This window comes from Nannospalax galili, unplaced genomic scaffold, assembly GCF_000622305.1.
Source record: "Nannospalax galili isolate Female #2095 unplaced genomic scaffold, S.galili_v1.0 scaffold2124, whole genome shotgun sequence".
NCBI classification, from domain to species: domain Eukaryota; kingdom Metazoa; phylum Chordata; class Mammalia; order Rodentia; family Spalacidae; genus Nannospalax; species Nannospalax galili.
In genome coordinates this window covers 63,636-80,657 of record NW_008351698.1, presented here as the reverse complement: position 1 = coordinate 80,657, position 17,022 = coordinate 63,636, and the positions used below count along the sequence as shown (strand labels likewise).

Genomic DNA, 17,022 nt, shown 5'->3' with positions numbered 1-17,022 from the left:
GGTGCCCCGTGCGAAATAAATCTGTATCCCGCTGAGAATTCCATCTGTGCCGCAGTGCCTCATCCATCCGCTCATGCTGTCCACCGCACACACGCTCTCTCCCGCTCTCTACCTATCAATAATAGCATTAACAAATAAATTTTCCATCTGTTGTGAGACTTCTTTTCCTGGGGATGCTAAGCAATGCTTATTCCCTTTTAAGGTTATAGTGTCAAGCCAATGTTTGATTAAAGTTGTACTGGGGAAGCAATGAATTTATTGAGCTTACTTACTGAGATAACTGAGGGGTTGCTGAGGTGTATGTATGGCCTGAGTCATACATACAGTGTGCATACTATAAAGCCTTAACCCAGCATGAGTCATGCCTTCTCTTCCTAGCCTTCCCCAGATTGTATACTTTAGCCTTCCCCAAATCCAGGAGGCCATGTGTGATTAGGGCCAAATTACATACAGTTGGCTGGGAAGAGTGTCTGGATACTCCAGTGAGGGTCCAATGACCTTGCTTCGCCCTCCTTTAATGAATGAGCATGACAATCAATAAGCCCAATTGTGACGATGTTTAGTGATTAGGCTTAGCTGAAGTCGTGATGATGGTAGTTATTTCATGCAGAAGGGACTCCTGTATAGGATCATCTTATTAAAAGGACCTGGAATTTGGGGCTGGAGAGATAATCCAGCGGTTAAGAACACTGGTTGTTCTTGCAGAAGACCCAGGTTCAAATCCCAACACCCACACGGCAGCTAACAACTGTCCATAACTCCAGTTCCAGGGGATCTGACAGCCTCTTCTGCCCTCTGTGGACATTGCATGACATGGATGCACTTACCTATATGCAGGCAATACATGCATATGCATAAAATAAAAATAATAAATATTTTAAAAAGAAGGACCTGGAATTTAAACAGATTTGGTGCTAGGATCCACATATGAGGGAGGAATAGGTTATTTGTTTTTCTGAGTCTGTGTTACTTACTTAGTATAGCAGTTTCTAGATCCATCCATTTACCTGCAAATTTCATCATTTCATCTTTCTTTACTGCTAAAATAGAACTCCATTGTGTAAATATACCACATTTTTATTAACCACTTGTCAATTGAGGAACACTTAGGTTGCTTCCATCTCTTAGCTATTGTGAAAAGAGCAGCAACAAACATGGTTGTACAAGTGTCTCTACAATAGGATGAGTCCTTTGGGTATACGCCAAGGAGTGGTATAACTGGTAGGTTCATTTTTAGCTTTTTTATTTTATTTTATTTTGGTCTTTTAGAGACAGGGTCTCCCTGTAGCTCCAGCTGTCCTGGAACTCACTATGTAGACCAGGCTGGCCTCAAACTCACAGAGATCCACCTGCCTCTGCCTCCCAAGTGCTGGGATTAAAGGCGTGCGCCACCATGCCTGGCTCATTTTTAGTTTTTTTTTTTTTGTCTTTTTGAGACAGGGTCTCCCTGTAGCCCCAGCTGTCCTGGAACTTACCATGTAGACCAGGCTGGCCTCAAACTCACAGAGATCCACCTGCCTCTGCCTCCTGAGTGCTGAGATTAAAGACGTGCGACACCACACCCGGCTTCATTTTTAGTTTTTTTAAGAGTTCTCCACACTGTTTTCCATAGAGGCTGCACGAGTTTGCAATCTCACCAGCAGTGAATGAGCGTTCCCCTTTCTCCTCATCCTCGCCAGCATTTGGTATCATTTGTTCTCTTGATCCTAGCCAGTCTGATTGGGGTAAGGTGATACCTTAGGGTGGTTTTAATTTGCATTTCCTTATTTACTAACGATGTTAAACACTTTTTGAGATGTTTCTTAGCCATCTTTATTTCTTCCTTTGAGAACTCTCTGTTTAGATCTTTAGCCCATCTTTCAATTGGGTCATTTCGTTTTTCGAGTTCTTTATATACTCTGGATGCCAAACTTCTGTCAGATGTGTCACTGGTGAAGATTTTTTTTCCCATTCTGTGAGTTTTCTCTTCACTTTTTTGATTGTTTCTTTTGCTGTACAGAAGCTTTTTAGTTTAATGAGGTCCCACTTGTTGATTGTTGACCTTAATTCTTGAGCAACTTCTGTCCAATTTAGAAAGTCCTTTCCTACACCTATATCTTGTAAGTTACAGCCAATATTTTCTTCCAATAGTTTCAGGGTTTCTAGTTTCACATTGAGGTCTTTGGTCCACTTGGAGTTGACTTTTTGTGCGAGGTGAGAGATAAGGATCTAGTTTCATTCTTCTACAGGTGGAGATGCAGTTTTGCCAGCACCATTTGTTGAAGACGCTGTTTTTCCTCCATTGTGTGTTCTTGGCGTCTTTGTCAAATATCAGGTGGCTGAAATTGCATGTACTCAGGTTTGGGTCTTCTATGTCTATTTATATGCCAGTACCATGCTGTTTTTATGGCTATAGTTCTGTAGTATACTTCGAAATTTGTTATAGTAATCCCTCCAGCATTGCTCCTTGTGCTCAGGGTTGCTTTGGCTATCGGGGTCTTTTGTGCTTCCATACGAATTTAAGGATGGATTTTTCTAATTCTGTGAAATATGTCATTGGGATTTTGATTGGGATTGCATTGAATCTATATATTGCTTTTGGTATTATTCTTATTTCTATGTGTATGAGTGTATTGCTTGCATGTGTTGTTAGCCCACCCATGTTGTGAAATGCCCACAGAGGTCAGAAGAGGGTGTTGAATTCCTCTGGAACTGATGTTACAGACGTTTTTTAGCCGCCATGTGGATGCTGGGAATGGAACCCAGGTCTTCTGCAAGAGCAATTAGTGCTCTTAGCCTCTGAGCCATCTCTCCAGCCTCTATTTTTATTATTTTAAAGTTATAAGCTAAGTGTGGTGGCATACACCTTTAATCCCAGCACTCAGAAGACAGGGGCAGGCAGATCTCTGTGCATTCAGGCCAACCCTGTCTACATAGTGAGTTCTAGGCCAGCTGGGGCTATAGGAAGACCCTGTCTCAAACCTCCCCAACCGCCCCCCAAAAGAAAAAAGTGTGTGTGTGTGTGTGTGTGTGTGTGTGTGTGTGGCTATATGCACATGATTGCAGGTGCCTGCAGAAGCCAGAGTGTCAGATTCCCCTGGAGCTCTGCCTGACAGGGTTAATGGGAATCCAACTTGGATCCTTTGCAAGAGCAGTAAGTGCTCTTAACCACTATGCTCTCCAGCCCTGAGGTGCACTTTTTTTTCCACTTTATACTATATTGCTCCATTTAAAAGCCAGGCTGGGCCTGGGGATGTAGCTACATGAGGCCTTGGGTTCAATCCCTGGCATTGGACACTCACCTGTAATCCTAGCACTCAGGAGGTAAGGGCAGGAAGATAAGAAGTTTAAGGTCATCTTCAGTTACAAGGTTGAATTTAAGGCCAGCCTACGTTATGTGAGACCCTGTCTCAACAAACAAAACTAAACTAAAATCTTTAGAATGATCCTTGTAGAAGTTGGATCTGTTCCTTAAGAAAGAACAACTTGGACTAGAGAGAGAGCTCAGCAGTTAAGAGTACTGGCTTCCCTTGCAGAGAACCTGGGTTTGGTTCCCAGCACCCATATGGCAGCTAACAACTGTCCTAACTCCAGTTCCAGGGGATCTGATGCCCTCTTCTGACCTCCACGGACATTACACAACACAGGTACCCATACACACATGCAGGTAATACACTTGTACACATAAAATAAAAATAATACATCAGGGCTGGAGAGATGGTTTAGCAGTTAAGAGCACTGGCTGCCCTTGCATAGGACCCAGGTTCAGTTCCCAGCACTCACATGGCAGCTAACAGCCATAGCTCCAGTTCCAGGGGATCTGATGCCCTCTTTGGATTTCTGCAGGCATTGCATGACATGGGTGTACCTACCTACTTGCAAGCAATATACTCATAAACATAAAAATAATAAAATATTTTAAAAATGAAATTTACAACAAAGCTGGGTGTGGTGGTGCACACCTTTAAATCCAGAACTTGGGAAGCAGAGGCAGGTGAATCTCTGAGTTCTAGGCCAGCCTGGTTTGCATAGTGAGTTCCAGGCTAGCTGGGGCTACAGAGAAACCCTGCCTCAAAAATACAAAAGGAAAATTAACAAAAAAACATGTTGTGGGCTGGGTATGGAGGCAGAGGCAGGCAGGCTCAAGGCCAGCCTGGTCCACATAGCAAGTCATTGTTCCAGGTCACCTGATAAAGGGAGGCCCTGTCTCAAAAACAAACAAAAAACCCAAAACTAAGTTGAGCTGCTTCTACAATTGAATTCCTGTCTGCATAGCATTCATCTAGCACTGCCTCAGGAAGTGCATCTCATTCTTGGATTCTTGCTTAAATGGCCAATAAACAATTTCCAGAAGAGTCTGAGGCATGTTTTCTTTTTTGTGTTTGTATGTATGTATATGAGTGTGCAAGCCCACACATGGGAGGGGGGCGTGTGCATGTGGAGGCCATCTTGGGTGTTATTCCTCAGGTGCTGTCTACCTGTTTTTGAGGTAGGGTCTCTACTGGCCTAGAACTTTCCCAGTAGGGTAGGCTGGCCGGACAGCAAGCCCCAGGGATCTGCCTATCTCCAGCTTCCCAGGGCTGGAACTGCAAATGTAGAAGTGTAGCCACCATTGCTGGCTGGCTGGCTTTTTCTTATACCTTTCCCTTCCTTCCCTCCTTCCCTCCGTCCCTCCGTCCCTCCTTCCCTCTTTCTTTCTTTCTCTTTCTCTTTTGGTCTAGAACTTGCATGTAGTTGAGGATGGCTTTGAACTTCTGATCCTCCTGCCTCTACCTCCCAAGTGCTAGGATTACAGGCATGAGCCACCACACTCAGTTTTATGCAGCACAGGGAACTGAACTCAGGAACTTGAGCATGCTAAATAAGCACACTACCCGCTGAGCTATTCCCCAGCTCCTCCTTTTAACAAGGGTTCTGGGGCTAAAACTCAGGTCCTCATGCTTACAAGGCTATAAGTACTTTACCCACAGCCCCAGGGGTGTTTTCTGAGTTAGACTTTCATGTTAGCAGTAAACTGAGCTCTCTTCATTCTTCATGACTCTTAGCAGGTGGCTCTGTGACACATTTTGGGCAAAGTCAGTACTCAGCTGCCTCCAACTGGTCTAAATGCCAAGCTGGTAGTCCTGGAAGAGTGGCTGAGAGTCTGCTATTCTCAGCCTTAGTTTTCTGAAAGCTACGGGCAAATCAGTACAAGCACTTTACTCTTTGCCCAAATCTTCTCACAGCACATGACTCCCAACTTTCTACTCTCCAGCCCTCAAAGCACCTCCTCCCCTACCTGAGCAGGCAGGCAGTTCTAAGTGTTGGAGAACTGGGTCAAGTTAGGCAGAGCCAAATTGAGATGCACTGAAGGTGGTATAAGGAGAGAGAAGTTAGTAACCTAAGACAGGTTTGGCTTGAAGTTCTTAGATGGGCATAAATTGGGCATGAGGTACACAACTGTAATCCCAACACCTGGGAGGCTAAGGCAGGAGGACTGCCATGAGTTTGAGGTTAGACTAGATGATACAGCAAGCACCAGGCTAGCCAGACTACAAGGCAAGACTCTGTCTCAAAACACACACACACACACACGTGTGCATGCGCAAATAAAATAAACAACAAAAAAGGAACAGAGCTCTTAGCTACCCACAATGTCCAAACATACAAATACACACACACACACACACACACACACACACACACACACACGTGTGCATGCGCAAATAAAATAGACAACAAAAAAGGAACAGAGCTCTTAGCTACCCACAATGTCCACACCTGGAATTCCAGCTCCTGAGAGGCTAAGGCTGGAGAACTGCCTTGAGTTTGAGGTCAGCCCGGGCCTTGCATCCAAACAAAAACAAAAGCAAAAATGTCATTCAGTGATAGAGGTAGACATATATGTATTGTAAATTCAGCTCAAGGAGCTGAATCTACCTAGAAATAGTCTCCCAGTTCAAAAGGCAGTACCTTTGTGAGGAAGGAGCCAATACTGGTCATGGAAATCTCTGGAGACAAAGATCTTCCCCCGTCCCTTTTGTTTATTTATTTTTTTGCAGTGCTAGAGACTGAAGCCAGGGTTCACACACGCTAGGCAAGCTCTCTACCACTGAACTATGTCCTAGCCTTCTCCACTTTTGTTATTTGTTTGTGTGTGTATGCACACACGTGTGGTGCACAGAGGGTAATCTAAGGGAACTGGTTCCTGCTTTCCACTCTGTGGGGCCCAGGGCTTGCAAGTACCTTTACTCTCAGCCCCTCCACACATTCTGAATCCACTCACCCTCATAACAAAAGTCCAGAAACTGGCTTTCTCCTATGAACCTTTTTTATTACATTTGAACAGGAATGGTTAAAAATGGGGTCCTAGCTGGGTGTGGTGGCGCATGCCTTTAATCCCAGCACTCAGGAGGCAGAGGCAGGCGGATCCTTGTGAGTTCAAGGCCAGCCTGGTCTACATAGTGAGTTCAGGTCAGCTGGGGCTACAGGGAGACCCTGTCACACACACACACACACACACACACACACACACACACACACACAAAGGTATCCTTTCTAGAAGGAATTCCCTATCAGACTCCCTGATAAGCAGTCGTGAGGTGCAGGCAAGGGTCTGACTTCCAAGAGGCAGGTCTAGCACATGCTGCCACCCTTTTGTCTCCCAAAACATCCAAACAGCTCTATTTGTCAAACAATGTGAGAAAGTAAAATTTCTCTACCTACTGACCTTATTTATTTATAAGCCCCAGCAGTCCTGGAACTCACTATGTAGACCAGGCTGGCCTTGAACTCACAGAGATCCACTTGCCTCTGCCTCCCGATTGCTGGGATTAGAGGCGAGCGCTACCACGCCCAGCTATTTATTTATTTTTTGTTGTTGCTGTTAATTTTTTGAGACAGGCTGCTATACAGCTGAGGATGACCTTGAACTCCTGACCCTCCTGCCTCCTATTGCCAAGGTCTTTCAGAGACAAGATCTGGCCCCAGCTGACCTGGAACTCCCTATGTAGCCTAGGCTGGCCTCAAACTTCAAGTACTGGGATTTTAGGCATGAACCACCATGTTCTGTTATGTACTGGCCTTAAAAGGCTGAAATAACATGGCTATCAACAGTGAAATAAATCCCAGCACTCAGGAGGCAGAGGCAGGCAGATCTCATGAGTTTGAGGCCAGTCTTGTTTCCATAGTGAGTACCAGGTCAACCAAGGCTACACAATGAGGCCCTGTCTCAAATCAAAACAAAACAAAACAAAACCAACACCCAAATAAAACCATTCAAATCCTCCAAAGAATCCAGTTTGAACCAGTAACACTCCCAACTGGGATCTAAAACAGATTCCTTGTGTTTAATGGGTAGAAAGGCGGCAAGGAGAATGATGTTGGGGCAGAAGGTGAAGGAGACAGTGTCAAGGCTCCATCCATACTTTGGGTTATCTCCCAAACAGCAAGAGAGGAGTAGAAAACTTTTCTCTGGTTTCCCTCAGGAGTTTTGAGGTAAAATCCAACGATCTTAAGTTCAAACAGAATTTATTTCCGGTGTCTTAGGTGTGAGTAATTCAGGAATTCAGGAGTCACATGCAGACTAAACCCATAACCACAACATTCTCTTCTCCCATCTGTGCCTTCCTGAACAGAATGAAATCAGAGGAAAAAACAAACAAACCAAACAATGAAGCCGGTGTGATAGTGCACACCTTTAATCCCAGCATTTAGGAAGCAGAGGCAGGCGGATCTTTGGGAGTTAAAGGCCAGCCTGGTCTATATAGCTAGTTCCACATCAGCTGGGGCTACGGAGAGACCCTGTCTCAAAAAGACAGAAAAATACCCCAAAAGCAAAAAACAAAAACAATGGACGATAGCTCTGTTTTCTATGGGAGCTTTACAGAGCTGGGGAAGGAAAAAGGCTCACAGGTTAGAGAAAGATGTGGAATTAGATGTTGTCTGTAAACTGACTACACACACCTTTCCAGGAAACAAATCTAGATGTTTTGCTTGTTTCCAACTTGTAGCTCTGAAATGCTCTTTAGAGGCCTGGAAGGAAACCCACCAACCTTTGCTCAGTTCATGTCTGTCTTACAGAAGAAAGTTGACTCATCTTTTCAGCTGGCTGTAGATGGTAGCGTCCTGTTTATAATACAGATGAAGACAGCTCAGCTTCATTATCTAAGCGCTTGGGGAGCAGTGCAGAGGGGATGAATTCCCAAGTCATGCAAGGAATGGCCAGTGTCTGAAATGTGAAGCCTGGAAAAAGACCACCAGGGCAGGGGGATAGATCACCTCATTGTCTCCTTTTAGATCTCAGATGGCTGCATCTTTTCTCTCCTTCTTTGTGCTTCCCTGTCCTCCCCATGAAGACTGTGGAAGAGAGAGAAAGCTGAGGTTTATGTAAAGGAGGAGAATCACCCCCATGTCCCCCACCCCACTCCATGTCTCATTTCAGGATTTAAGGACAGGTGTGATGCACATGAGATGATACTTTTGGAGCCTTTTGGTGTCTTGTGTTTCTAGAAAGATCCTACAAGGTCACTACTGTTCAGCTGTATGCTTGGGTAGAGCAGGGCAAGCAGAGCAGGGGAACTCAATTGAGATTTCTTCATTGTTTGTTTGGTTTGGTTTTTTTGAGACAGGGTCTCCCTATAGCATCAGCTGGCTTGGAACTCGCTATGTTGACCAGGCTGGTCTTGATCTCACATCCATCTGCCTCTACCTCCAGAGTGCTGGGATTATAGGTGTATACCACCATGCCCAGCTTTTTGTTGCCTTTGACACAGTCCTTTTCTATGCTTATTTATGTGTGTATATTTTGTGTACATTGTATGTGCATATGTATTGTATATATGTTTGTGTGTGTGCGCATGTGCACATGTGTACCTGGGCATGTGAAGGCCAGAGGACAACTTTGGATGTCATTCCTATTTATTTGTATGTGTAAGTGCATGCGTATGTGCACGTGTGTCACAATACATATGTGGAAATCAAAGGACAACTTGAGGAAGCTGGCTTTCTCCCTCTACGATATGTGTCCCTAGGCTAGAACTCAGACCAGCTTGCAGCAAATGGTCTATCTTGCCAGCTCCACCTTGACATATGTGTGTGTGTGTGTGTGTGTGTTCCTCTCTCTCTTTCAGACAGGGTCTCACTATGTAGCCCTGGCTGACCTGGAACTCACTCCTGGCTTCCACCTTGACTTTTTTTTTTGTTTCTTTTTTTGTTTTTTTTGAAACAGGGTCTCCCTGTAGCCCCAGCTGTCCTGGAACTCACTATGTAGACCAGGCTGGCCTTGATCTCACAGGGATCTGCCTGCCTCTGCCTGCTTCCCAAGTGCTGGGACTACAGGCCTGCGCTGCCATGCCCAGCTTCCACCTTGACTTTTGAGACAGTCTCATTAGCCTGGAACTAGCCAAGCAGGGCCCTCTTCTCTCCACTCCTCAGCCCTGAGATTACCAGTGAGTGAGTCACCACATTTAGCTTTTTTTTTTTTTTTTTTTTTTTTTGAGACAGGGTTTCCCTGTAGCCCCAGCTGGCCCTGAAACTCACTATGTAGACCAAGCTGGCCTTGAACTCATAGAGATCCGTCTCCCTCTGCTTCCCCAGTGCTGGGATTAAAGGTGTGGGTCACCATGCCCAGCCACACCTAGCTTTTTAAAAAAAGATTTATTTCTAGTCGGGCGTGGTGTTGCACACCTGTAGTCCCAGCACTTGGGAGGCAGAGGCAGGTGGATCTCTCGAGTTCAAGGCCAGCTTGGTCTACATAGTGAGTTCCAGGACAGCTGGGGCTACAGGGAGACCCTGTCTCAAAAAGGCCCCCAAAATTTTTATTTAATGTTTTTAATTTTATGTGTATTCATGTATTGCCTACATGTAGGTAAGTGCACCTGTGTCATGCAATGTCAGAAGAGGCTGTTGGATCCCCTGGGACTGGAGTTACCTACAGTTGTTAACTGCCATGTGGGTGCTGGGATTCGAACCCAGGTCTTCTGTAAGAGCAACCAGTGTTCTTAACTGCTGAGCCATCTCTCCAGCCCCTAGTTCAATTATTTTCGAAATTTAAAGAATTTGTTTGTTTTTTTGAGATAGGGTTTCACTATGTAGCCCTAGCTGGCCTGGAATTCTCTGTATAGATCAGCTGGTCTCTAACTGCCAAGTTCTGGGATTAAAGGCACGCACCACCATGTCTGGCACTATTTATTTTTATGTGTTTTGCCTGCATGTATGTGTACTACATGTATGCAATGCCTGCAAAGGCCAGAAAAGTGCATCGGATACCCTGGAACTATAGTAAGGGTAGATTGTTAGCTTATATCCAACCTAGGTCCATTGTAAAAGCATCCAGTGCTCTTAACTGCTGAGCCACCTCGCTAGGTTCTATTGTTATTTTTAAATTTTGTGAGTGTGTGTGTGTCCAAGTATGGGCATGTGCATGTGACAGCAGGTGCCTGCAGAGGCCAGATCGCCCTGGAGCCGGAGTTACAGAGTTGTTGCCTGATATCAGGCCCTCTGCAAGAGTGCTATTTAAAATTATTTATTTTAATAAAAATTTTAAAGTATTTATTTATTATTTACTTAGTTTAAAAAAAATTTTTTTTTTGGTCTTTTTGAGACAGGGTCTCCCTAAAGCCCCAGCTGGCCTGGCATTTGCTACATAGACCAGGCTGGCCTTGATCTCACAGAACTCTACCTGTCTCTGTCTCCAGAGCACTGGGATTAAAGGTGTGTGCCACCATGCCGGGCTTTTTTTTTTTTAAAAAAAAACTACATTTATTTATATATGTATTTATATATTTATTTATGAGCAGGTATGTGCATGCCACAATGTGGATGCAATGGTGTGTGTTGTGTGGAGGTCAGGGGAGTCTACCCCGTGGATTCTGGGGATTCAGCTCAGATGTTTAGGCTTGGTAACAAGTTCCTTTACCTGCTGAGTCACCATGCACATCCCCCCTTTTAAAAAAATTATATTTATTTTGTCTGCAAGTGTGCAGGTATACAAGAACACATGTGTAATCAGAGTACAACTTGTGGGAACTGGTTCTTTCCTTCCATCATGTGAATCCCAGGGGTCAAACTCTGCTTACCAGGCTTGGCAGTATGTGTCTTTACCTCCTGAGTCATAGGATTGGCCCAAATGAATCTTGATATCCAGCCTAAACTGGAACTATATCTTCTGGACTGGCCTGGAACTCATGTCAATCCTCCTGCCTTAGCCTCCTGAGTTCTGGGATTACAGGCTTGTTCCATCAGGCTGGTATTAATTTGAGTTTATACTAGTCAGTTTTGAAGCAAAAAATGTCCCAAATAGGATTATCTCAAGTCTTGATTAGGGTAGGGTGTCAAAAATTGATAGAAAATATTGTCTTTGGTGGGAATCCTGGCCAGAAGTACCTGATACACACTGATGACAAGAGCTCACTGTTGCTTGGGCCAGAAAGATATTTTCAGGTTCCTTGGCTAACAAAGATTCTTGGTTGGATACAGGGCAGGGTGGCCTGCCTGCACCTTTAATTTCAGCACTTGGGAGGCAGAGGCAGGTGGATCTCTGAGATAGATGCCAGCCTGGTCCACAGGCTGGTCAGGAGGGCTGGGACTAGGGAGACCCTGTGAAAAACAAAACAAAACAACAAAACCAAACCAAACAAACAAAAAGAATCTTGGATAGATGTGGTGGTGTACTCCTTTAATCCCAGCACTCAGGAAGCAGAGGCAGGTGGATCTCTGTAAATTCTCTGAGGTTAGCTTCACCTGCATAGTGAGGTCAGCTAGGGCTACATAGTGAATGTCTTCCTTAATCTCTCTCCACCAAGTACATTGAGCCAGGGTCACTCAGCTGAACCCAGAACTCTCCAGTTCAGCTAGTCTAGTTAGCTGAATTGTTCTGGGGCTTCCTTGCCTCTGCCACCATATCCTCTGGCATTTATGCAGATACTGGGGATATGAACTTCAGTCTCATACTTATGTGGCAATTGTTTTATGCATGAACAGTTTTTCGGTCTGTGTCCAGTGACTTAAGTCCTTGAACTGGAAACACAAGTTTTATGAAGAAATATCTTCCTACTCTCATGGTTTTTCAGAAATTATGTGCTGAGGATAATACCAAGTGCTCACTGGATCTTTTTATGGCAAAAACAGTGCTCCTTGGCTCAGGGACAACTCAGCTCTGTTTATGTGCTACATCAGTGCCTACAAGGTTGATCTCGCGCCTAAGGACCAGGTTCCTAACAGCCTTAAATGTTTTTTTCTGATAAACCTTGACTCCATCTCTCTGTTTCCAGAATACAGCCTATAACTCTTCTGAAAAGATGAGGTAAATCAACAGCCTGGAATTCAGAGCCATGGGACCAATAAAGAGAGGGAGTCCCTCTGCCTGTGGCATCATCCACATCCACAGGGCCCCACATATTTTATTGTTCCAAGTAAAGGAAGCTGGAAACACCTGACCAACAATAACTAGTCCTTGTTTAACTTCCTTAGTTAGTGTGTCTGCACACTCACTGTATGTGAAGAGAGTAAGAGAAAGAGAGGAGTGAAAAAGTACGCCAATTTGAGAGAAAAGAATTCTTTTGTAGATGTTGGTAGAGGCATGGGGAGATTAACAGGTGGGATAAGTTTCTCCCATGCTGGAAACTATAAGCTGCCAATTTCCAACTAAGAAGAAATAAGAAAAGTTCATGCGCATTTTCTTTGGGAAAAAGGCAGGACTTCTGAGGCATCTTTTGAAATCTGCCTTACCCTTAACCTACTGAGATGAAGGGGCTTGCTCCAAAGTTGCCTTTGAACTAACTGTACTCAGTGGGCAACAACATGCTTGTGACATCAGTGTTTACTGACTAGAGCAAGATACAATTCTGAAGTTGCTCAAACACCAGGGAAACCTCTGCTGCTTTCCAATGGTAAAGTTAGTTTCTCTTTTTTTTGTCTTTTTGAAACAGGGTCTCTCTGTAGCCCCAGCTGCCAGGAACTCACTATGTCGACCCGGCTGGCCTTGAACTCACAGAGATCCACCTGCCTCTGCCTCCCAAGTGCTGGGAAATAAAGGCGTGTACCACCACAACCAGCCCTCCTGAGACTATTTTTGTCTCAGGAGTCATTAATCTTACTGTTCTTAGGAATTAAGGAGCTGTCTGGATGCCTGGGCTTCAGGCCATTTGTAGAGAAGGCTACAGTTTCTTGTACACCACCAAGGAAGATTCACTAACCTAGTCTTCATAGAGGTTAGGGATTACCAGCAAAGCACACACACCTACCACATAAGACACTGTTTTCAAGTATTATCTGGTTTGACCTTTCATCTGGCCTTGTCCTCAGAATTTATCTAAAGTGGAATATTTGAAGTATTCAAGGACCTGTTTTCTATGTTTCCTAAAAATATAAATGTGTCCCAGGCAAAGTGAGCAAATATCAGTAAGGGAGACATCCAGGCCTCAAAGGCTGTATGACTGGCCGTGAGGATGGAAAGTGCAGAGCTGGCACTTTCCGACTACAGATGCTTTGAGGAATGAGGGAAGACTAACACGACAGAATTAAATATATGAGAGTTGGGAACTGGAGAGATGGCTCGGTGGTTAAGAGCACTGACTGCTCTTGCAGAGGACCCGGGTTCAATTCCCAGCACCCACATGGTGGCTATGACCCATCCTTAACTCCAGTTCCAGGGGAATCTGAAGTCCTCTTCTGATCTCTGCAGCAGTGCATGAATGGGTGCACTCACATACATGCAGGCAATATACTCATATACATAAAACAAAAATAATAAAATATTGCTAGCTTGGTCGACATACTGAGTTTCAGGCCAGTTGTGGCTACAAAGGAGATCCCATCTTAAAAAGAAAAGAAAAGAAAAAAAAAAAACACAGGCTGGAGAGATGGCTCAATAGTTAAGAACACTGGCTGTTCTTGCAGAAGACCCGGGTTTGAATTCCAGCACCCACATGGCAGTTAATAATTGTCTGTAACTCCAGTTCCAGGGGATGTGATGCCTCTCTGTCCTCCGTGGGTATTGCATGACACAGGTGTACTTACATACATGCAGGCAATATACACATGCATGTAAAAATAATAAAATATTTAAAAAAGAAAAACTTAAAAACAACAAAACTTTAAATTTTTTTATTTTACTATTTTAAAATTGTGTGTATGTCGGTGGGGGGGGGCTTGCAGCTGTGAGGGCAGTGCCTGTGGAAGCCAGAAGAATGTGTTGGATCCTTTGGAGCTGGAGTTGCAGGCAGTTGTAAGCCAGCCTGACATGGATGCTGAGAATCAAAGTTGGGTCATCTAGAACAGCAGTACATGCTCTTACCCTCTGAGTCATCTCTCCAGCTCCCTAAAAATCTCTTTTGTGCGTGGATATGCACTGTGTATATGTATGGAAAGGTTGATGCTGGGTGTGTTCCTTGATCATTCCCCAACTTATTTTTTGAGAAAGGGTCTCTCTGAATCTGAAGAGAGAAAACTTACTTTACTGTCAGGCTCACCTGGCTACCTGTCCCACCCAGCACTGAGATTACAGATATGTGCTGGCTTTTGTATAAGGGGTTGGAAATTCAAACTCATGCTTACATGGCAAGTGCTTTACCAACTAAGCCATCTCCCCTGGCCCTGAAAAAAATTCTCTCTCTCTTTGGCTTTTTGAGATAGGGTCTCACTTACTGGCTGGTTTGGAATTTGCAGAAATCAGCCTGCCTCTGCCTCCCAAGTGCTGGGACTAAAGGCATGTGCCACCATGCATGGCAAAAATCTCATAAAAGATTTTATATGTGTTTTTCCTGTATGCATGTAAGTACACCCATATATGTAATGCCCACAGAGGCCAGAAGAGGGTGTAGGATTTTCCTGGAACTGAGTTATAGGCAGCTGTGAACTGCCATGTGGTTGCTGGCAACAGAACCAGGATCCTCTGCAAGAGCAGTCAATGCTCTTAACCACTGAGCCATCCTTCTAGCCCCACCTGTCTTGTGTGTGTGTGTGTGTGCGCGCCACAACATGTAGGACAATTTTCAGTAGTTAGTTCTCTCTTTGATTCAGGTCTGGTCATTAGGTTTTCCCTGAAGTGCCATGTCAACAAGCCCAAAAATCTCTTCGTACTGTCTTGTCCTGAAATTCTTTTTTGTCTCAAAACCAAGACTGATTTTTCCTGAGTTGAAGTCCCCAAAAGATTAAGGAAGCTCCTCAGGTTGCTTTAGGCAGCAGCAGTGAGTTGTGCCTCTGTCCCTGCCCTAGTAAGAGTCATAACGGTTGATAGTATTGTTTATAACGAGGTGAAAGAAGGTCGAAAGGCTTACACATATTAGCTGATAATATATCAAATCTTCCCAGGAGTAAAATCTTGACCTTGGATGAACAAATGGGGAACTTTATTTCTGAGACATCTCACATCAAGAAGTCCACATTCCATCCAACATTCCTCTTAGGACCAATACAGAGCTAGTCATGACTTAAACAAAACACAAAAGATCCAGGTATTATGGTGCTGAAGATGTGCAATCTCCACACTTGGGAGGTAGAGGCAGAAAGATCAGAAGCTCAAGGTCATCCTCAGCTATATAGCAAGTTTGAAGCCAGACTGACATGCCTGAGACCTTTTCTCAAAAACAAACCAAAAACCAAAATCAGCCAGCCAAACAAAACCCACAGAGAAATTGAATGAAAATTCATCTAGGCACACCTGCAATCCCAGCACTCAGGATGCTGAGGCAGGAGGATCACCACAAGTTCAGGAACTCCAGGTCATTATCACCTTCATGTTGAGTTCTAGGCCCACCTGGGTTACATGAGACCCTGTCTGGAAAAATCAACCAGGGCTGATAAGATGGCTCAGCCAATAAGGGAGCTTGCTCCACTTGCAAGCCCAGTGACCTCAGTTGGATCCCTAGAACCCACATAAAGGTAGAAAGAGGGAACCCACTCCAAAGCTATTCTGACTTCTACACTCGGCCCTGGCATGCAAGTCCACATACATCGATCAAATAACCAAACAAAACCCCACCAAATCAAACAGTATATCTAGCAGATAAAGAGTAAGAAAATAACTGGGTCTGTATGAGGAGGCAGCCGAGGATGGTTTCAACATTCAGGAAGCAGGCCGTCCGCTTCCAAGCTGTGGCTCACCTGGAGGGTGACTCTGTTAGGTCTCTTAAGGACTACCCCAGCCTGGCTTCTCAAGTTCCCCACGCTTCTCACCCTAGAGTCCAGACTGCAATCCACTTTGCTTCTTCCACGTTTTTCCCACTCTTCCACGGCCTCCCAGAGCCATTCCCACTAGGCCTAGGTCTGTTCTTCCCCGGTTCTCAGACCCCTGGGTTCCTTGCTTTTCCCTACTGTCCCGTGCTACCCCACACAGGAGCCTCCACACGGAAGTTCCTGCCTGGCCACAGCGTTCTCTGGACCCATCTCCCTGTTAACATCCAACGCGGGGTCTCAGGCCGAAGGACTGCAGACGATCTTCTGTCCCAACGGCCCCAGCCCCCATTCCCTGCCCACCCTGCCGCCCCGCCATTGTGGCTACTTCTAGCTCAAGCCCCGCCCCCGGCGGCCGAGACCCCGCCCCCGCCTCGCGTGAGCCCCGCCCCACACTCACCTGAGGCGTCTCCGCGCGCGCGCAGGCTGTAGGGGGTTGGGAAGAAGGGATGTGCTGGGGGAGAGAGGGTGGGGGTCCTCCACTCTGGCCCGAGTGGCCCAGTGCGGGGAGAACGGGGTCACGGAGGCGGCGGCAGCCAGGCGGAAGCCAGGACCCGGGCGCCCAGCGGCGGCGGCTCCATCTCCATCAGGGGCTTCACCTGAGGAGGGACCGGCCCCCCCACAAAGCCCCCCCCATTACGGCCGTCCCCCCCTCCCGAATAACTTCCGGTCCTACTACCAGCGACAGGAGGCTTGGCCAAACACCGAGCGCCCCCAGCCCGGGAGACTGCTGAGAAAAAAAGAGAGGAGCTAGGGGAGAGTAGCCGAGCACCGAAAGACCTTTTTTTTTTTTTTTTTTTTTTTTTTTTAAAGTCCAAAAGGCCCTGTAGTGTTGAGGTTAACTCAAATGTACCTCTTCTTCTGCATCTAATTTGCAAACTAGGCGCATAC

General features: G+C 45.4%; 1 protein-coding gene across 3 annotated transcripts in view; it reads right to left on the bottom strand.

Annotated features, from left to right (window-relative positions):
• Ikzf4 (IKAROS family zinc finger 4) overlaps nucleotides 1–16,752 on the bottom strand; it is a 49,118-nt gene extending 32,366 nt beyond the window's left edge. For 2 of the 3 annotated variants that reach the window (XM_008848692.2, XM_029553858.1), the window contains exons 1-3: nucleotides 16,063–16,442; nucleotides 8,239–8,316; nucleotides 8,013–8,085 (exon numbers count right to left, since the gene is read on the bottom strand). The gene's annotated coding sequence lies outside the window, so the exon portion shown is untranslated. Of the gene's footprint in view, nucleotides 1–8,012; nucleotides 8,086–8,238; nucleotides 8,317–16,062; nucleotides 16,443–16,531 lie in introns of those variants that run through there. The other variant, XM_029553859.1, reaches the window with a different exon arrangement.
• Between the last annotated feature and the right edge of the window lie 270 nt (nucleotides 16,753–17,022).